This window comes from Haliotis asinina, chromosome 16 (assembly GCF_037392515.1).
Source record: "Haliotis asinina isolate JCU_RB_2024 chromosome 16, JCU_Hal_asi_v2, whole genome shotgun sequence".
Taxonomy (NCBI): domain Eukaryota; kingdom Metazoa; phylum Mollusca; class Gastropoda; order Lepetellida; family Haliotidae; genus Haliotis; species Haliotis asinina.
The window spans coordinates 33,497,379-33,520,314 of NC_090295.1; positions in this window are offsets into that span (position 1 = coordinate 33,497,379).

Genomic DNA, 22,936 nt, shown 5'->3' on the forward strand with positions numbered 1-22,936 from the left:
CTCATGTTTCACACATATTTACATTTGAAATATACATGCCAATCCAGTGCTAGGTATTCTGTTTGAACAGGGTCCTTGGAAGTGAGGTACCCGATCAGAGAATAGCTGCAATAACAACTCAGTTGTTCGAAGATGCTCAATAAATCTATGCCGATATATGGATCAGTTTGGTTGTTGGGATCATGCGTCGAAACGTGGAAGTGCAAAAACTGCAATCTGAACTGGGTAAAATGGTATTTCGAGATTCAAGAACCAAATAATAGTTCCAATCATTAAATTGTGTCTGCCAGCACCATTCATGTGTTCGCATTCTTGAGTCAGTCAGTACTATTCCCGCCTTCATAAATAAATATAAGTGGAATATTGTTCAAAGTGATGGTAAGTGAAACTGCCTAACTTATTGGTAAACGTTGCTTTGGTAGTACATAAAGTGAGTGAGTAAATGAGTTGTTATACTTCTCTCCGCAGTATCCCAGTATTATCACGGCGGCGGCGGACACCAGAAATGGCCTTCATACATTGTTCCCGTCAGGTGATTTAAACCGGCTACCCGACCACTCCAGTACATAAAGTGAGTGAGTAAATGAGTTGTTATACTTCTCTCCGCAGTATCCCAGTATTATCACGGCGGCGGGCACCAGAAATGGCCTTCATACATTGTTCCCGTCAGGTGATTTAAACCGGCTACCCGACCACTCCAGTACATAAAGTGAGTGAGTAAATGAGTTGTTATACTTCTCTCCGCAGTATCCCAGTATTATCACGGCGGCGGACACCAGAAATGGCCTTCATACATTGTTCCCGTCAGGTGATTTAAACCGGCTACCCGACCACTCCAGTACATAAAGTGAGTGAGTAAATGAGTTGTTATACTTCTCTCCGCAGTATCCCAGTATTATCACGGCGGCGGGCACCAGAAATAGCCTTCATACATTGTTCCCGTCAGGTGATTTAAACCGGCTACCCGACCACTCCAGTACATAAAGTGAGTGAGTAAATGAGTTGTTATACTTCTCTCCGCAGTATCCCAGTATTATCACGGCGGCGGACACCAGAAATGGCCTTCATACATTGTTCCCGTCAGGTGATTTAAACCGGCTACCCGACCACTCCAGTACATAAAGTGAGTGAGTAAATGAGTTGTTATACTTCTCTCCGCAGTATCCCAGTATTATCACGGCGGCGGACACCAGAAATGGCCTTCATACATTGTTCCCGTCAGGTGATTTAAACCGGCTACCCGACCACTCCAGTACATAAAGTGCTACGATAGGACAGGACATGCCATTTTTGGCGGTCGCATCACTGATTTTGAGGGATTCAATATTGCTACTCAAGGCCTAACTGAATGCATATTTGGAGATAATAATCACTGACCAGCGTCGACGCAATATTGTCGAACGGGTTACAACACAAACACATAACACGAAAACGCTGAACAACACAAACCTTCGTCAATGATAACATAAACTGCCACTTTGATCCAGTTTGTGTAATTTCGGCAGGTGTGACGCGATTTCCGTTAATGGCATGTTTAATTATATTTCCACGATCGATGTGCGTTCAACTGAAACACACCTAGTTTATAAGTTCATCCAGCGGTGTTGTAGCAATATGATGTGACACTATAAATAACCAGCACATTAGCAGGAAATCCAGTCACTGATATTGTGAGCAACGTTCTCTTCACCAGTTACTGCGTTAGGAACTGACTAGCAGACATTGAGGGGAATGGGCACTGAGACATAGTTTAATGAAATCATATTTGAATATAGTAACTTAGTATTGTTTAATGTCGCCTTAACAATAACGCAGCAATATCATCAGATGTGTCATCAACATGCAGTCATTTTATCTCACGATGGAAGCATACGCATATGTCGAGTAAGAAATAAGAGGGTTTGTGGACCAGTCCACATCATGCTTAATGTGAGTCAGTGATAACAAATAGCACTTGATGGCATCATGACAATGAGAGTGTATGTTATTATAGTAAGGGATTACAGCCTTGTCAAGGCGGATGGCTAATGATCGTATCTTCACACGACAGCATAGCAAAACCATCCGTTTGGTCCTGGTATGCTGATATTCAGTTTGCAAGTTAACAGAAAATTGACACGTAGTCACCACTGTCATACACTATGCTATCATGAGATGAATAACGTTATTAAAAAGCGTCTTCATGAAACTTTGAGGTTAAACAATTTACATTACAATATATGCTCAATTGCTTTAAGGAAATTGTCATTTTGATTTTACACTACGTTTTCTATTTACACAAGAAAACTGGACAGTGCCCAGATGTCGGCAAGTAGACCCCCAGGACTGCCATTCTAAATTCCAGATGTCTATCTCGCTAACAGTTGGTTTCATAAATTGTCTACCTGCAGGGACTCCCTATCCATTATCTTGAATCTCAAAGAAAAAGCTAATTGAAGCGGTGGGAAATAACACACGCAATTTAGTAGACAGCTTAAAAACCATTCCCTAACTTTCTCCTATAGATTTCTCTCCGCTGAAATCAAACTGATGTAAAAAGGCAGAGCTTCGGTTGAAAGACAGTGAACAGTCGAAGGCACCAAAAGATGTCTTCGAAGAAAATCACATCCTTCGGTATGGCGAATGGAAAGAGAGACATTTACAGGAAATGACCTCCGCACACACACGCACCATTGGTGAATACTGCAATCAATGCTGACGTGGAACTAAAGAGTCCTTTTCAAGTCCTGCATTCTAATAGGTGACAGTTACAAGAAAACAGGAAGGCCCTCAGTGTGTCTCTGCTTCCTCTGTGAAACCAATATTTTTTGCTGATAGAAGAGCATGTCTTTACCAGCGGCTCTTGTAAATGGCTCATTTGAAGAGATCAAAGTTTAGCAAACTCTGAATGGTCGCAGATGAGACTGAAATCTGATCCTGTCACAGGAAGTCTTACATACTATCTCTGTATACCTTAAAGTGAATTTTCTTTAGGTACGACATAATGGACAGACACTTACTTGGTAAACGAATTCAGTGAACATGCTGTGCCATAAACAGATCCATGTGTCAACGACTGACTGTGCGCAGCGCTATGAATTAGAAAGTCTGGAGGTATTTCTTGCGACTGTATTCCCATAACTGAACCAAGGATTAGTGATATGGTGTCCATGTGTGCGTTAAAAGAATTCTTGTATGGGCAATTTTCTCGTAATTTTCTAGTAAATGTCGTACACTCTATGATGTCAGACAAAAGGTACCCAAAATATTTATGTTTAAGGGTTCTTTTCTGCTATACCTCTTTCCCGGCACCAGTCATTCATCCACATCGTCGGTGACGCACGTCTATTTGACCCACTGATTTTGTCTGCATTAGCTTAACAGCAAAGTATAGTCCATGAGTTGGCACATACGTATAGTTTAAAGTTTGAGCTCCAACTGCTTATCTACTGATGCGTTCAGCTACACCCTTTCCCCAGCCTATATGACAACAACAAAACGCTGTAGTGAGTGAGTGAGTGAGTGAGATATAACGTCACATAGGCAATATTTCAGCCATAGCATTGAAGACAACCATATAACACCTGTCAACGAAGGACAGTAAGGACTAGAATATCACAGTTATCATTAAAACTAGCGTGGAAAGTTAAAATTAATATCAGTATTTGGACAAAACAATATAAAAACAGGCTATAGATCTCCAACAACCGAAGGTAGATCACCATACTAGGGACCATGAGGACTTACAGTACATTTGCTACATGCATGGATCCTAGCTGGATTTACATCATCCCTTCAGCTGCTGGAGAGTGAGTGGGTGAGTGAGTTAATATTTAACGTCACATCGGCAATATATCAGCCATATCGTGACGAGAACATTTAATACTGAAATGAAACACATGTCTGTCATAAAACCACCTGTCAACGAAGGACAGCAAAACAACTACAATATCACATAGTAGGATATAGAACTAGTAACTATGCCTAAGGCAATTTATCTATAGAGGACAATACAATATAAAAACAGCCTATAGATTGCTAACAACTGAAGGTAGATCACCATGCTAGGGACGCTGCTTGAGAGCGTATGAAATGCTAGACAAAAATAACATAACAAGAATACTACGATTAAAAACCCGGTAGACTTAAATTTACACCTAATGTTTTGGGACTTACGTACTCAGGAGGGCAATAATTTTACAATTAAACATTTCAACCCCCTTTGAGGGTACAGGCACTAACAATTCTAGTTACTAATCTAAACTAACAATCATTAAAATAGATCTATCTACAGAAACATATTTCTCAAAATTCAACAATGAAATAAATTTCTTTTAATAAATCAATGATTAAATGAGAACTAACGATGTTAAAAAGATCCTTGATGGTTTTGACATTGAAATATTTACCCCTTGTTATGGAGAATTCAACACAGTCAAGCATGATATGCTTGACCATGACTCTCTCATCACAAGGGATACAAAATGGAGGATCCTCACATTTAAAAGGAATGCATGAGTATATCTAGTATGGCCAATACGTGACATAACCTCTTCAAATCTGGACTGACAGCCCACGTAGGTGTAACCAATATACGATTTTATTTCATGTAATTTATTTATACCTACTTGGGCGTCATACTTCTGCATCAGATCAGTTTTAGATTAAGATTGTATTGTTTGCGCGTCTCTTTGGCAAAGCTGTGTCTTGTATAAGTACAGTTAACGGCGTTTGTCCATACCTATACCCCATTTGTGCTAAACGTTCCATATGGTCCTTTCCATCTTTGTGATTTTCATCATAGACCAACCGTGGAGGGTTCTGTCTGGTCCTTTAACCTGTGATCACAGATAACTATAACACGTCAGGCCAAAGGCTGAATTTAACCCTAGTACATACATTTCAGGTTTCAAACTGAATACCACCATTATCCTCCCGAACAAAGTCATCACGTCATATACTGAAAACACATGTTTCATAATACTTCATAATGCCAATTGTAGACGCTATAACTGACTCGTGGATCAATATGTATAAAGCTGGCTTATTTGTAGCCGGTTTAAGAAATATTGAATATTTCATCACAAAAGTGCAATAACATGTGTGTTTTCATATCAAACATTGGCCAAGGGGGTATTAATTGGTAATCGCCTACGCCCGTGAGCTGTTTATTACATAAAATTGTGTTCACAAGAAGTAATGGATGCTGATTTAACCTCGTCTGCAGACGTATTGCCGACGACAACTTGGCCTGAGTTTGTGCTTTCACACAAGTCTTGTGTTTTACAAAGATGTTTATAGATAATTATTAGGATGAAGGATAGCTCACAGTGTTGACGTTCTTAAGGGGCTGTATTGTGTTCTTTGGGGTGATAACTCAAATTGATTAGGCCTCTTCTCAGCTGCCCTTATCAAGACTAATGAAAACGTTACGTAATGAAGCGTGATTTGATCGTGTCCGTAGCACCCCTAAAATGGCAATAGTGTTATGAGGCATATTTAGGTGTTATCAATCGAAACGGAATTGAAATACGACCAGTCATGACTCAAGTAATTGTCAGAAATCGATAATTCATTAGAATTGCAGGAAGCCTTATTCCTGGCTAAGCGTTGAGAATGTTTTGATACAATTAGTGTTACTGAGTGTTTCGCATGGTTTGGTAAGTTGATAGTTTGGAAATGAATAGCTCATGTTTCACACATATTTACATATCAAATGTATACATGTCAATCCAGTGATACTTGTTCTCTTTAAACAGGGTCCGTGGAATTGAGGTACCCGATCAGAGAATAGTTGCAATAACAACTCAATTGTTAGAAGATGCTCAATAAATCTTTGACGATATATGCATCAGTTAGGCAAGTGGCAGGATGTGTCAAAATGTACTACTGCGCAGAATTGCTGTCTGAACAGGGTAAAGAGGTCTTTTTGGAATCAAGTGCTAAGTCAGTTCCAATAATGTACACTTCATTTGCCAGCACCATACCGGACGGGTGTTCGTACTCTTCAGTCAGTCAGTACTATTCCCTCCTTCATAAGTAAATATAAGAGTAGTATTTTCAAAATGATCTTAAGTGAAACTGGCCAACTTATTGGCAAACGTTGCTTTGGTAGTGCATAAAGTGAGTATATAAATGAGTTTTATATTTCTCTTAGCAATGTCCAAGCATTATCACGGCTGGGGACACCAGAAATGGCCTTCACACATTGTATCTACCCGTCAGGTGATTTAAACCGGCTACTCGATCACCCCAGTACAGAAAATGCTAAGATGGGGCATAATGTACCATTTTGTGAATACTTCATTGAAGTAGAGCAGTAATATATTCATTATTGCTATTTTGCTTTTGGCCCCAGCTGAATCCATATCTGGAGATAATGGTCACTGTAGAGCGTTGACTTCACAATGTTACATTTTACACTAGTTTCTCTAGTTACTGTGCATCGTATTGAATCGAGTCACTGAGTCAGAATATCAGACCATTTTAAACAGAATACATATAACACAGATGGGAGGAACTTCATAGGCCAAACACACATGGAGATATGTTGCATGAAAACGATAAGTTTTCAGAATATCAGACCATTTTAAACAGAATACATATAACACAGATGGGAGGAACTTCATAGGCCAAACACACATGGAGATATGTTGCATGAAAACGATAAGTTAGCAGTAGTTGCAAATCATACCTCTTAAACCACCGTGACATCAGAACAATACCTTTATCTTGTCACAAATTAAACTTTGGTATGTTCATAAGTAGCATTAAGTACACATGAGGTGTGGAATAAAGACAAAACTCACTAACTTCGGCGAACGTTATATAACATGACCAGTTTTGCGACTTCTATCAAACTCTTACCACAAAGTTGTGTAACAAAACAAATCTGTGACTGAGATTGAACACCCATTCTAGCTTTGTTTCCAAAGTGACTAGCAGATCTTCCAGACACTCATGAAAGGAATAGGACACTGAGACTTAGTTTAATGAAAAGATATTTGAGCAGAGTAAAGTAGTATGGTTTTATTCCACCGTAACAATGTCGCAGGAATATCACCAGAAATGGGTTTGCAAATGGGACAGATGTGTTATCAGCATACAGTCATGTGGAGTACGTGGAAGTATACGCATACCACAAGATTACGAAATAAGAAAGTTTGTTGATCAGTGCTTATCATGCTTGATGTGAGTTAGTGATGATAAACATTTAGTACACTTGGCGTCATGGACATGAGAGTATCTGTTGTTATAGTATGGAATTACTAATGCTAATGATTGTATCTTCAACAGACAGCATAGCAAAAAAGCCTGTTTGGTCATCGTATGTTGATATTCAATTTGCACGTTAACAGACAATTCACACGTTTGCAATACTGTCATACAATATGTCAAAATGAGAAGAATGTCATTAATAAAAAGTGTAATAATAAAAAGTTACTTCTGGTAAAAGCTCAGTTTAGTTACGAGTTCATAACATTGTTGAACAAAATTTTCATTTGATTTGTTTATGGTTTAAGATCAGTTTTAAAAAAAGAAAAAAAGACAGAAAAAAACCAAGACAGCAGAGGCAATCTATAGATCATGCTCTTTTGCTTTAAGGAACATCTGTTTACATATGAGTCATTCTGGTGACGTGTTAGGTTATATACGTTAGAAAATAGGACCATGCCCAGATGTCGGCAAGTAGACCCCCAGGACTGCCATTCTAAATTCCAGATGTATATCTCGCTAACAGTTGGCTTCCCAAATTGTCTGTCGTTTCCAGCAGAGACTCCCTTATCCATCTTCTTGAATCACCAAGAAAAGGCTAATTGAAGCGGTGGGAAATAACACACGCAATTTAGTAGACAGCTTAAAAACCATTCCCTAACTTTCTCCTATAGATTTCTCTCCGCTGTAATCAAACCGTTGTGAAAAGGCAGAGCGTCAGTTAGAAGAAAATGAACAGTCGAAGGCACCAGGAGATGTCTTCAGTGAAAATCACATCCCTTAATATGGTGACTGGAAAGAGAGACATTTACAGGAAATAACCTCCGCACACACACGCACCAATGGTGAATGCTGCAACCAATGCTGACGAGGAACTAAAGAGCTCTTTACAGTCTAATAGCTGACAGTTGCAAGTATATATACGGGAAGGCCCTCAGTGCTTCCCTGCTTCCTCTGTGAAACCATTATTTTTTTTCGCTGATAAAGTTGCAAGTTTTTACCAGCGGCTCTTATAACAGACTCATTTCAAGAGATCAATGTTCCATCTCATTGCATTAGGTGTGTGGTATCGTGCAAGTTTAACAAATTCTGAATAGTCGCAAATGAGACTGAAATCTGATCCTCTCACAGGAAGTCTTATGTACTATCTCTGTATAACTTAAAGTGAATTTTCTTTAGATACGACATAATGGTCAGGCACAAACTGAGTGAACATGCCGTCCAATGAACAGATCGATGTTTGTACGATTGACTGTATGCAACGCTTTGAATTTGAAAATCTTAGGGGACTGCTTGCGACCGCGTTCCCGTAATTGAACATTGAGAGGGGGATGGGTCATACACATGTTTATCTTAAAAGACGTCTAGGGTGGGGAATTTTCATCAAGGTCAAGCTTGTATACTCTATGATATCAGGCGAAAGTTGCCCAATATGTTCATATTTAAGAGGTTCTGTTCTGCTATACGTCATCAATGGCAGTAGTCATTCATCCACATCGTTAGTTATATCTATTTGACGCACCAATTTTGCCTACATTACCTTAATTACAAAGCGTGATGCATGAAAATTGCATTGGGGAAGTACTTTGTGAAAAAGAATATAACGCGAAAGATCGTACCCTTCTCCATGGGACACATCATATATATGGAAACACGAAGGTTATTGCAGATACTTATCAGGTATAGAACATAATCACAGTACTTTGCACCAAGCAGATCTGGTGACCTCAACCAGATATCTGGGAGTGACAGAATTGGAATTCTGAGTTACAAAAGCATATGTTATGGCGACGTTCTATATGTTATTTTATTTTATTTTAAATTCCGAAGTCGGCATTTACAAGTCATTCTCCCATGAAGAAAGTACACGACCCAAACAGGAGAAGCTCTCATTTTCCCTTCAAAATCCTTCCTCACTGTTACCCGACGTGGTAAATGTGAAATATCCACATCAATCTTAAATCTCATCTGCTCTTTATTCCACATTGGTTTTTCAACAATGCTTCTCAGCAATCATCCATATATGATCGAAATACCCAAAACATCTGGAAATCTGTATCTAGATAATGATTAACATCCATCTCAATTTTCCAATTCGATATACAATTGACGAGATTCTGGCAAAGGGCCATGTACCAAACCAGTTTTGAGCGTACAAATCGTAGAAAAATCATCTGAGTCAAATACTTATGGCTACAAAAATAGCTTGGACTTTGCCTGATGATATTTACTAAGTTAAATATGTCACCACACTTCAGAAACACATTACCTCGTAAAAAGAGGAAACTTTCAAAGTTAGCGTTTAGAGCGGGTAACAGAATATTTCAATCTTAGTTGGACGACAACAGCAATTTGTTTAACAGGCAAGAGGGTTTAATTCAATAGGATGTACCCTTCCATGGCGCGGCCAGTGCAGTAGAAAAGTAATGGATTAATGGATAACCGCTGCTGGTTGTAGACGCATTGATCGCATTGATTTTTACACGAGAAAAGAATAGATCTGTTGATTTTTCATTAATTTTATATTGCAAAGAGAACCTGTTCACCATCATCGGTGAGCTTTGTTGACAGCATGGTCCTGCTGTATTGCTTTCATTGGAAGCATCTTGGTGGGCTGTTATAAGAGAGGAACGTACGGACAAACTTGAAACATAACGTTGCAGCATGGGATTGAACTTAGCTGCAACTAATCAAATTGAAATTTCACATAACATCAAATCTCTGTTTGTCTGTCAGAAGATTAGATTATAGTTTATAAACTTATGTACTTCAATCACAAAAAAGCACAACGTCCATTATCTACATATGATATATCGTACTAATCTATAACACTCATTTCTGGGTTGTGAATCTGAACAGCATGCGTACACGAATGACGATCAATTATACCGTATGTACCCTCGGTTACATAAGAAAATCTAAATAGAGACATATAGAAGTGAATGATGGAGGTTAGAGCATGTCAGGTTATCTTCCCATGTGTATAATATCAATGATCATGTTTATGCGACCATGCACCACTTAAACGTGATTACGATGAGGTTTTGATGACATCATCAAACACAGTCATATTCACATAATCCGGTACACTAGGAAGATCCATGAGATCTCACTTTCAAGATGCATGACAGAATCGTTGCTGATGATTACAACACAGGAATGCATTTTCCACTATACAATATCAAAGAAGCCGTTTGACCCCCAAGGAAATTGCAGAGGTATAGGAATGCCTGTCATGTTGACACCACAATGTCACATTGCAAATATCTTGAAGTCAGACAATATGATCGATACAAAACAGTATGCAAGTTGTCGAGAGCGTTCCACCACTCCCTTCCCGACTGCCGTCATTACACATGGAACGACATCGGCGGTAACGTTACCATTAAGACAGTGTGTATTCACCACCTGGAAACTGGTCTCCCGCTGACTTGTCAACAAAGGTAGCCAAGTAGAAAGACAGCTGTCTGCTTTGTCCACCATGTGCTACGATTGTCACAACAGTGATCCGGTTCCGGAAACATTGTCAAAAGCGAAAGAATTAGACAGCTCTTTCCAAATGAGAACTAAATATTATGAATATTCAGTTGGAGTGGGTCAATGTATATATGTTTTCATGACTAACAGTGGAAGCTATCCAGGACAATTCGACCGTGGACAGTGACATTAATTACAGTGGGCTTATTGGCACACAGAGCCAGGGGATTGTCTAAACTGAAAGTAATTGACTTTGCTTTCGATTAAGCAAAACCGGAACACCTTGCTGTACAGAAGTGAAGCAGTTATCACACTTCATATGCCGTGGAAGCTTCTGGTGATTTATAACTTCGTTTCAGTCATCAGCTTCAATATAGTTCACATAAGTCTTATGTGCGTCTTGGCCGGATGTGTTGTGTTCGTGATTTGAGACAACTTTGATGATGCAGTCCCTCGTAAATATTTCTTAAAATAATCGACAGTTTTGTTGGAATAATACTGTTTGTGGCATCTATGACAAGACGGCGTTTTGTAGGAGTCAGTAATGTGGCGAAGTAACTAAATATTTTCTGAAGCCCACTTAATGTGGTTTGCCATTACCCTTTACATCAGTTGTTATAAATGTTAGTAATGGCCATTTTCGTCATGAGCCAACTTTGGAGGTCTTCTGCCAAGTCCTTTAACCTGTCTACAGTGATGCCTATAACACGCCAAAGGTTGCACTGAATTCATGCCCGTGCATACATTCCAAATATCTGATTGAATCCCACCCTTATCTTCCTAACACAAAGTCATTACTTCATATTCTGAAAACACATGTTTTATAATACTTCATAATGCCAAGTCTAGACGCTATAATTGAATTGTAGATTCATATGTCTAAAGCTGGCTTATTTGTAAAACACATTAACGCATTAGACTAAATATCTTTACTGCAAGAGTACTCATTTCAAGACAAAACACTAATAATTAGGGTCTGTGTCTGTTAATGTGAGTACTTATGTCGGAATCTAAAATGCAGACATCAAATAATACATGCATTCACTTTCACCTCCGTGTCATTTTAGATGTTCTTTGCTATGTAGCTGTTTAAGTAATGACGGGTCCATGCCACTTGGTATTACCATCTAAAGCCAACTTTTCAGCTGTTCCAAGTGTTGTGTTACAGATTGTGTGGTTACATGGCTAGTTAGTGCAACAAAATGAGCCATTTAGGTGTTTTTATGGTAGTTTCACGGCTCCAATTAGTACGGGGTCACGGTTGCAGGTAGTGGTCGAGAAGTAGCGCAGGATGTTTTCTAATGGTGTGTTTGGTGGTAATTCTGCTTGAATGACTAGCATGTTGATACTTCATGAACAACCATAAAAGTTTGCTGGAAATACCCAAACGTCAAACAGTTCGTATTAGTACAGATGAAGAATATTTTTTATGGTAACAACAGTTTGTTTTGTGGGACTGAAGCACATGGCCCACAATATGAAGTCACTTTGCTGTACCCTATGAGAGATGGGCATGGTAGTGATTTTGTTAGAGAGGTATGACCTGTGATCAAAATTAATTTGATCAGTTTTACAGTGATGCTCAAAGTCCATATCCATTAAAGTACATGAAACTCAATGGTGGTAGAAGTACTTCCCAAAAGTATGTACATGTTGCAGCTATATTGATTTGGCGTTACCCAACGGCGAATGACGTTGTTATCAACATCAAGCATTCGTGTTTCTGTGCAAGTCTGGATTACTTAAACGCAACAACATTGATGGCAGGCATATTTCGTGATGAAACAGTGCATGACTATTGGTTTAAATTTTAGGAAGTGGTAAGAATACCATATCAAAACAAGAGAACAGCCACTCCCGATTGTTCAAAGACACCGGTTCTAGTGTTAGTAAAACGAAATATAGCAGTGACAATTATCTGAACTGATCACTAGAGATAGCGATGACAGCACTGTTGAAGAAAAGTCACCGACCAACTTCTAGCATATGTATACAAGTATTTTCAGAAGCACTGTATACAAAATTGATTCATTCATTATGTCATGCGAGACAATATATCATCAAATGCCTATTTCTAGGACACGAACCTGTTTGGGAAACATCGAATATTTCATGAGAAAAATGCAATAACACGTGCGTTTTATTTCAAACGTTCAACAAGAGTGTAGGACCCTAACCCTAAGATAATTATTAGGGTCGTAGTGAATAGCCAATAGTGTTGACGTTCTTAAGGGACTGCATTGTGTTCTTTAGGGTGATAACTCAAATTGATTAGGCCTCTTCTCAGCTGCCCTTATCAAGACTAATGAAAACAGTACGTTACGTAATGAAACGTGATTTCATCGTGTCTGTGGCACCACTGAAATGGCAATAGTGTTATGAGGCATATTTAGAGGTTATCAATCGAAAGGGATTTGAAATAGCATCAGCCAAGCCTCAAGTAATTGTCAGATATCGATCATTTGATAGAATTGCAGGAAGCTTATTTCAGCCAAAGCGTGGAGAATGTTTTGATACAATTAGTGTTACCGAGAGAATCGCATTGTTTGGGAAGTTGATAGTTTGAAAATGAATAGCTCATGTTTCACACATATTTACATTTGAAATATACATGTCAGTCCAGTGCTAGGTATTCTGTTTAAACAGGGTCCGTGGAATTGAGGTACCCGATCAGAGAATAGTTGCAATAACAACTCAGTTGTTAGAAGATCTATGACGATATATGGATCAGTTAGGTAAGTGGCAAGATGTGTCAAAATGTACTGCGCAGAATTGTGGTCTGAACAGGGTGAAAATGTATTTTTGGATTCAAGTGCCAAGTCAGTCTCAATCATTAACTTTCTTCTTCCACCACTTTACATGTGTTCGTATTCTTCAGTCAGTCAGTACTATTCCCTCCTTCATAAGTAAACATAAGTGGAGTATTGTTCAAAGTGTTGTTAAATGAGACTTATTTGCAAACGTTGCTTTGGTAGTACATAAAATGAGTGAGTGAATGAGGTAGGTTTTATGTTTCGCTTAGCAATATCCCAGCATTATCCCAGCATCGGACACCAGAAATGGCCTTCATACGTTGTACCCACTGGGGCAAGGTATACCATTTTTGCGAACGCATCTTTGATTTAGAGCAGTAATATATTCAATACTTCTAATTTGCTTTTGACGCCTAACTGAATGCATATTTGGGGATAATGGTCACTGTCCCGTGTTGACATCATATTGGTGAACAGGTTACAGTACAAACACATAACACAAACACGCTGTATGTGCCTTTGGACAATACAATCCTTTGTAAATAATCACATGAACTGCCACTTGTGCCAATTTGTGTAATTACGATAGGTGAGACGTAATTTCCTTTATGTGGCATTTAAATTGATTAATTATATTTCTGTCATGGACCTGCTTTCGACTGGAACAGGAGGTGAGTTTGTTTATCAGCTCGTGGATCCGCTGCAATGTAATGTGACGCTATATAAAACCAAGACCTGAGTTGTGAATTCAGTGACTGGTATTGTGAGCAATCGTGTCTTCACTAGTTACTATGTACAGTGGTGAAACAAGTCACTGATTCAAAATACCAGACCAATAAACAGAGTAAATACAACACAGATGGGACGACAACCCATATTGCACCAAATGGACGTGTAGTGATCAATTGAAAACGACAGGTTAGCAGTAGTTGTAAACCAAACCTCTTAAACCATCGTGACATTAGAACAATACCTTTGTCTTGTCACAAATTAAACCCTAACATGGTCATAAGTAGCATTAAGCACACATGAGGTATGGAATAAGGACAAATCGCATTAACTTCGGTGAATGTTATATAACATGGCCAGATTCGCGACTTCTATCAAACTCTTACAACAGAATTGTGTAACAAAACAAATCTGTGACTCCGATTCAAGCTTTGTTTCCAAACTGACTTGCAGATTTTCCAGACTCTCATGAAAGGAATGGGACACTGAGACTTAGTTTAATGAAAAGATATTTGGGCAGAGTGAGGTAGTATGGTTTTATGCCGCAGTAACAATATCGCAGGAATACCACCAGAAATCGGTTTTCAAATGGGACAGATGTGTTATCAACATGTGGTCATTGTGTCTCACGATGGAAGCATACGCATGTTTGAAGACTGCGAAGTAAGAAATAAGAAAGCTTGTGGACCAGTGCACATCATGCTTAATATGAGTCAGTGATAATAAATAGCTACGGCACTCGATGGCATCGTGGACATCGTGTCTGTTATTATAGTAAGGAACTACAGCTTTGTCAAGGCGGCTTGCTAACGATCGTATCTTCACGAGACAGCACAGCGAAAAAGTCTGTTTGTTCATGGTATGTTGATGTTCACTTTGCAAGTTAACAGGAAATTGACACGTTTTCAAAACTGACATACATTATGTTATCATGAGAAGAACCACATTACTAAAATGCGTATTTATAAAACTCAAAAATTGCAAAACATTACGAAAATTTGTAACTTAAAATATAACCCAGAAGACAACAGAAGCAGTCTATAGATCATGCTCTTTTGCTTCAAGGGGCATCTGTTTTCGTATGGGACACTCTCATGTTGCCCTTTAGGTTTTATACACAAGAAAATAGGACAATGCCCAGACGTCTTCAAATAGACTCATAGGACTGCTATTCTAAATTCCATTTGTATTTCTCGCTAACAGTTGACTTCCTAAATTGTCTGTCGTTTCCAGCAGAGACTCCCTTATCCATCTTCTTGAATTACCAAGAAAAGGCTAATTGAACCGTTGAAAATTAACACACACAATTTAGTAGACAGCTTAAAAACCATTCCCAAACTTTCTCCTATAGATTTCTCTCCGCTGTAATCAAACCGATGTAAAAAGGCAGAGCGTCAGTGAAATGTTGAAGGCACAAGAAGATGTCTTCAGTGAAAATCACATCCTTTGATATGGTGACTGGAAAAAGAGACATTTACAGGAAATAACCTCCGCACCATTGGTGAATACCGCAATCAACGCTGACGTGGAACTAAAGAGTTCTTTTGGATTTCTGCATTCTAATAGCTGACAGTTGCAAGTATACAGGAAGGCCCTCAGTGCTTCTTTGCTTCCTCTATGAAACCATTTTTTACTGATGGAAGAGCATGTCTTTACCAGCGGCTCATTGTAAATGACTCATTTCAAGAGATCAGTGTTCCATCTCATCGCATTAGATGTGTGGTATCGTGCAAGTTTAACAAACTCTGAATAGTCGCAAATGAGACTGAAAACTGATCCTCTCACAGGAAGTCTTATGTACTATCTCTGCATACCTTAATGTGAATTTTCTTTACATACGACATAATGGACAGGCATTGACCTGGTGACCTAATTGAGTGAACATGCTGTCCCATGAACAGATTGAGTTTTTCCTACGATTGACTGTATGTAGCGCTTTGCATTAGAAAGTCTGGGGGTATTGCTTGCAGTGCGATCCGAACATTGAGCCAAGTATGGGTCATGTACATATATGGTTTTAAAGATTTCTCATATGACCATTTTGTTTTCTTTTACGTAAACATTGTAACAACTAAGTTGGATTTATTCATGTTTATAAACAACATCAGATTTATGTTATCAGCCACTTGCATTGACGCACATCTAAAAACTTTACCGACCAAGCATGTGACGCTTACCTTAAGTTTAAAATCTGTGGGAAGAATGTGTTCTCATTTAATTGTTGAGGAGACTTTTTTTGGGGGGAGGGGGTGTGGGGGGGGGGGATGTCTAAAGACTCTTTTAGATACCAAGGTGAGATGATTTCGGTTCAGAAATATTCACATGATTTAATGTACTAAATACGTTTTATATGATATGTACTCAACATAGACATATTTATGTTCTTTTCGTCAGTGGGACGTTAAAACAATAGTTTGAGGAGTGAACAAGACAATACTTGTGGCAGATGGAAAGTGACCACATGTACAACAGAAATTGACCCCCAATTCTTTACCTACTGTTGATTTCAACCAAACCCTTTATCTATGAATGTAAATAACATACGCGACAACAACACCACATCGTAATATCCATAATATATCCACAACTGGTTCATCATTGAAAGAAACATCCCTTAATGCAAGAACAAACAAGCTAAGTTCCATACCAAGTGGATGTTGCACCATGAACTAGCCAGTGTAGATGTAACACTCACTGGTAATCACTATAAAGTGATTGTAAGTGTATGTAAGTGTCAACATTAATCCTTTTTCACGTTTTAGTGGACTGAATCAAAGTGATTCTAAATGAGTCTCTGTCAGTGGTAAACTTAAAAAAAAAGAAGTAAAACGTCACCTAAACATCCATAGTATCATACCTCTAATATGAAACTTGCTAACATGATAGTCCGGTATTATCTTGCTTGTGTCTTCTGTATTTATCTATCGTATGTTATCTGACCTGGAACAAGCTAAATTCTAATGTCTCATTGTGTATGTAACAGGACTCAAATATCACTTACACAAAATCACGAAACCAGAAAGTGTGTGCTTTCTTATATTCATTTACAATTACAATTTTTTAAGAGTCCTCAGCTTCCCTGCTTTCGAATGAACTTCACCTATAATATTGTTCCCTGTTAGGATATCACACACACTCATCTGATATAGAGCGTAATCACAGTACTTTACACCAAGCCGTTCTTGTGACCACGACTAGGTATCCGACAGTGACAGAAGTCATAAAAGACTGTCGTGCCTTATGCTTTGGCGATGTTCTTTCTTTCTAAACTTCCCAGGTCGGTATTCATAAATGATTGAAAACAACTGTTCTTCACTGACAAAATGACCCAAACACAAGAAGCTGTCATTTTCCCTTATCAAATGATTCTGCAATGTCACCCGACGTTGTAAATGTGAAATATCAATCTTAAATCTCATCTGTCTTTTATTCCACATTGGTCGTTCAACAATGCTTCTCACCAAAAGTCCATATGTGATCGGAATGCCTACAACATCTGAAAATCTATATCTAGATAATGATTAACATCCATCTCATTTTCCAGATCGACATTACAATTGAGGAGATTTTGGAAAAAGGGCAATATACCAAACCAGTTACGAGCGTACAACTCGTAGAAAAATCATCAGAGCCAATTACTTATGGCTACAAAAATAGCCTAGACTTTGGCTGATGATATTTACTAAATTAAATATATCACCACACTTGATAAAGACATTACCTCGTAAAAAGAAGAAAGTCTCAAAGTTACCGTTGGAGCGTGTAAGAGAATGTTTCAATCTTCCTTGGAAGACAACAGCAATTTGTTTACCAGAGAGGAAGGTTTAACTCAATAGAATTTACCCTTCCATGGCGCGGCCAATGCTTGGTTATTGGTGCAGCAGAGAAGTAATGGATTAATAGATAAGCACTGTTGGTTGTAGACGCATTGTTCTCATTGATTTGTACTCGAGAAAAGAATAGATCTGTTGATTTTTTCATTTGGATAATGCAACGAGGAGAACCTGTTCACCATCACCAGTGTATAGACCGTGTGGTCTTGCTGTATTGCTTTCATGCGAAACATCTTGGTGGGTTCTTGATAAGAGAGGAACGTACGAGACAAGCTTGCCACTTGTCCTGATATTTCCTTGACAAATTACATAATAACACGGTGCATTATCTGCATATCATGTTAACAGGAATATTCAAACTGATATTAATGTATAACAGTTATTTTTGGATTGCGGATCTGAACAGCATGAATACATGACTTTTAATTTCATCATATTTACCCTAGGTTTCAGAAGGAAAACTAAATAGAGACATATAGAAGCGAATGATCACGAATGTTAGAGCATGTCGGGTTATCTTCCCATGTGTATAATATCGGCACGTTTACACGACCGTGCACCACTTAAACATGATTACGATAAGGTTTTGGGGACATAAAATCATCAAACACAGTCATATTTATATAACCCGGTACACTGAAAAGATAGATGACATCTCTCTTTCAAGATGCATGACAGAAGGAGGCAAGCAGTTATAAACACGACGTACACGTGGTACGTCAAAATATGTATACATGGACACGGAATCGTTGCTGATGATGACAACACAAGAATGCATTTTGCACCATGCAATATCAAAGATGTCGTTTGACCCCAAGAAAAAAGTAGAGGTATAGGAATGTGTGTCATGTTGACACCACAATGTCACATTGCAAACATCTTTGACGTCAGCCAAAATGCAATACGCAGCGCATATAATCGATACAAAACAATATGCAAGTAGTCAAGAGCGTTCTACCACTCCCTTCCCGACTGCCATCATTACACCAAAACCACCCGAAGAACGAAAACGCGTTAACGTTACCATTAAGAAAGTGTATATTCACCACCGAGAGTCTGGTCTCCCGCTGACTTGACAACAAAGGTAGCCACGTAGAAAGACAGGTATCTGGTTTGTCGACCGTGGGCTACGATTGTCACAATAGTGGTGCGGTCAAGGAAGTATCATAAACACAATTAAACTGTGTATGTATTCTACAAACGGAAAGAATTACACAGTTCTTGCATAATGAGATCTACAGATTAGATTCAAGCTATGCATATTTAGTTTTAGTTGATCTATGAACATGTGTTTTCATGACAGACAGTGGCATAAACTAACAAGGGAAATTCGACAATGACATTCATTACAACGTGTTTATCGGGACATGGACCAAGGGAATTGCCTTAATTGCAAGCAATTGACTTTGCTTTCGATTAAGCAAAAACTGAACACCTCGCTGTCAAGAAAGGAAGCCGTTTTCACACTTCATATGCCTTGAAAGCTAAGGGGGATTTGTATCTGCGTTTCAGTAATCTGCCTCAGTATAATTTAGTCTTCTGAGTGTCTTGGTAGCATGTGTTTGTGAGTCGAGACAACTTTGAAGATACAGTCCCTCATAAACATGTTTAAATTACTAGAATAATAATCGACAGTTTTGCTGGATTTAGACTGCTTGCAGTGTTTGTGACAAAGAGGCGTATCGTATGAGTTAAGGTAGCAAAATATTCACCTAAGCACAGTTAATGAGGTTTCTTCTTAACCCTAACCTTATGTGTGCTAAATGTTGCTTATGGCCGCCATTTTCAACTTAGTGATATTGATCAGGAACCAACAGTGGAGGTCTTCTGCTAAGTCCTTTAACCTGTCAACAGTGATGACTATAAGACGCCAGGCTAAAGGTTCGTACATACATTCCAGGTATCTGATTGAATTCCACCCTTTTCTTCCCAACATAAAGTCATTACTTCATGTTCTGAAAACACATGCTGTATAATGCTTCATAATGCCAAGTATATACGCTTAACTGAATTGTGGATCTATATGTCTAAAGCTGGCTTATTTGCAGAACACATTAACGCATTAGCGTGAATATCTTTACCTCAGGAATACTCGTCTCAAGAAAAAACAAAAATAATGAGGATTTGTGTTTGCTAATGTAAGTAATTATGTTGTTATTTGTGCAGACGTAAGTGCAGACGTAAGTGCAGACGTTAAATAATGTATTCGTTCACTTTTATCTCTGTGTCATTTCAGATGCTCTTTACCATGTAGCTGATTAAGTAATGCCGGGTCCATGCACTTGATATTACCATTTAAGGACAGTTTTACAGCTGTTCCAATTTTGATTTTTTCTGTTTCTTTATGGTTTTGTTGTTGTTTTCTTTTCTTTTTTTTCTGGTCACATGAACAGCTGGTGCAATGCTGAATCAGAAGATGAGCCACTGAGCTTTGTATAGTAGTTTCAAAGTTCCAATTTGTAAGAGGGTAAATTGGAAGCTAACGATCGGGAAGTTGCGTAGGGTGTTTTCTAATTATTAGTTTCTTCAAAATTCTGCTTAAATGAGGAGCTTGTTGGTACTTTAAAAACAACCATAATACTTTGCGGGAAGTACACTATGAAGGAATAAGGGGAATAAATGTTTTTTTTTCCACATTTATCTCTACAACTTATGTTGTTGATATGTGAAAGTGTGAAATATCTGTTATCTGTAAAAGGACTTAACTGACGAGAGTTTAGTACAGAAATGTGTAATGCAGATTTTTTTTATGAAAGTCCAAGCTACTTATTTTTAACAGACCATCGATATCATGCTGAAACTATTATTACGTATCGATATCACTATCGCTATAAAAAGAACCCGTCAGGAGGGGTCGTCTCAAAAGCAATAACAGGACAGGAGCAGCAGATGATGGTTTGTGTCGGGCTCGGGGAAAGAGGTATCAGCTAACATAATATAATCATGCAGGGGAATTAAACTGTGGAAGTACATAGCAATTTACACATGATGTCCATGTCGTGCTACCTGTATATTCTGAGGCATTTGTTAAAAAGTGTTTCTGGGATTATCAGGCATCATACTCTTTTACATATCTCAACCGAATCTTTAAGAAAAATAGACACGTAAGACTTTAAGCGATATACACGTATTGACGTATTCAACACACAAGAATATAAAATATCCTTGTGATTGCCAGTTTGTGCTCCATGAGCAGCGCATGCATTTCATGCCAGGTGAGCCGACGGTCCGTCGTTATACCTGTCTCAGAGCCCTAATTGCCATCTATACTGTGATCTAATACTTTCTTCAGCTGTCGTATTTTCTAAGCTTTGCCCGATTGTACGAGTACGAGTACGTACCCCACGGTTTATTCTCCATGTGCTATTTGCAGTTCTGTAAATTTTATGGATACAGATTAACAACCTCAAACTTGTTTTTATTTCCGACAGTACTTAGCTTGGTATATAGTATTTTAGCAAGTGGTAAGAATAACATGTCAAAACCAGAGATTAGCCGCTCCCGATTATCCGAAGTTACCGGTTCCAGTGTTAGTAAAACGACTGAGTGAGTGAGTTTAGTTTTACACCACACACGGAAATAGCCCAGCTATATGGCAGTGGTCTGTAAATATTCGAGTCTGGATCAGACAATCCAGTGATCAAAAGCATGAGCATCGGTCTGAGCAACTGGGATCCGATGCCATGTATCAACCAAGTCAGCTAGCCTGACCACGCGATCCTGTCAGTCGCCTCTTACGACAAGCATAGTCGCATTTTATTGCCAGTATGGGTTGCTGTAACAGGTCGTTAGTAACACGAAATATAGCATATAGATCTGAACTGATCACTAAAGATACTGATAACAGCATTGTTGAAGACAAGTCACCTACCTACTTCTAGCATATGAGTAGTATAGGGAATGACAGTTCTGGCTCACTTTCACAAAATGTCTCTACAAAGCCTTATTTACTAAATAAGGCTTTGGTTGGGTCATTAGCTCTTGCTACTATTACCCCTACTACAAAAAAGTTGGCGGTAATTACTGTGCCTTGGTAGGAGGTAATACTGTGCCGTACGGTACGATCAATAATTCTTCTCTTACAAACCCCCTAGCCAGCCCACCCCTCAAGTAGTACAAGTTAGGTTCGTCGGCTTTCATATCCACTTTATCTATGTTGTAAGTTTTGACTGACCATATAGGATCGGTGGCTCGCTTACGGCTATCGCCCCTATGTCATGTTTATATCGATGAAACAGTTTAACGTGAACCGCCTACGATCTCTTTGGTGTTCATAATAAAGGCTTGCTGGGCTTTTTGTATTCCCTGTGCTATGTACTTTTTTTTCTCGTCCTCGCTGATAGCAGACTTACGAGACTTGGATCGAATATCTTGTTTCATTCCGTTATATTTTTTGAGTTCAGAGAGGATTGAACTAAACTCCTCTTCTGAGATCTTACTATCAGAGAGTGCCGTGGAAATTCGCTCACTCACTGTGTTCAGCTTTGCTTCGGCCAGAACCCTGATCTCGTCGTGTTTCAATGCCTTACGATTAAGTCTGCGTGATACTAACTTAAGCGCCAACCCTACCAACCCTGTCACCCCAGCCGTTATTTCAATACCTAGCACTATAGGTGCAGCCACGATGGTAGCTAACAATCCAACACCTGCCGCCCCTAGTCCCATGCTGGTTGCCATAAGGGTAGTGTCAGCCCCGTCCACGATATTGAAAGCTCTATTGTACTTTTTACATAGTGCTTTCCGTGTGTCACGGTCTTGTTCTAGTTGACGTTTCACATCACATAACTGCCTCAAGCGGAACCCATCTACGGTTTCCAGCGTCTTCGCTACTTCCTCTACAACTGGGTACAGACCCATCCTATAATATATATTTTGAAAGATATTTTAATTGGGTTTCAGTTAAAAATCTATCAATGAATTTGAAGTCTACAAGTTCTAGACTACTAGTCA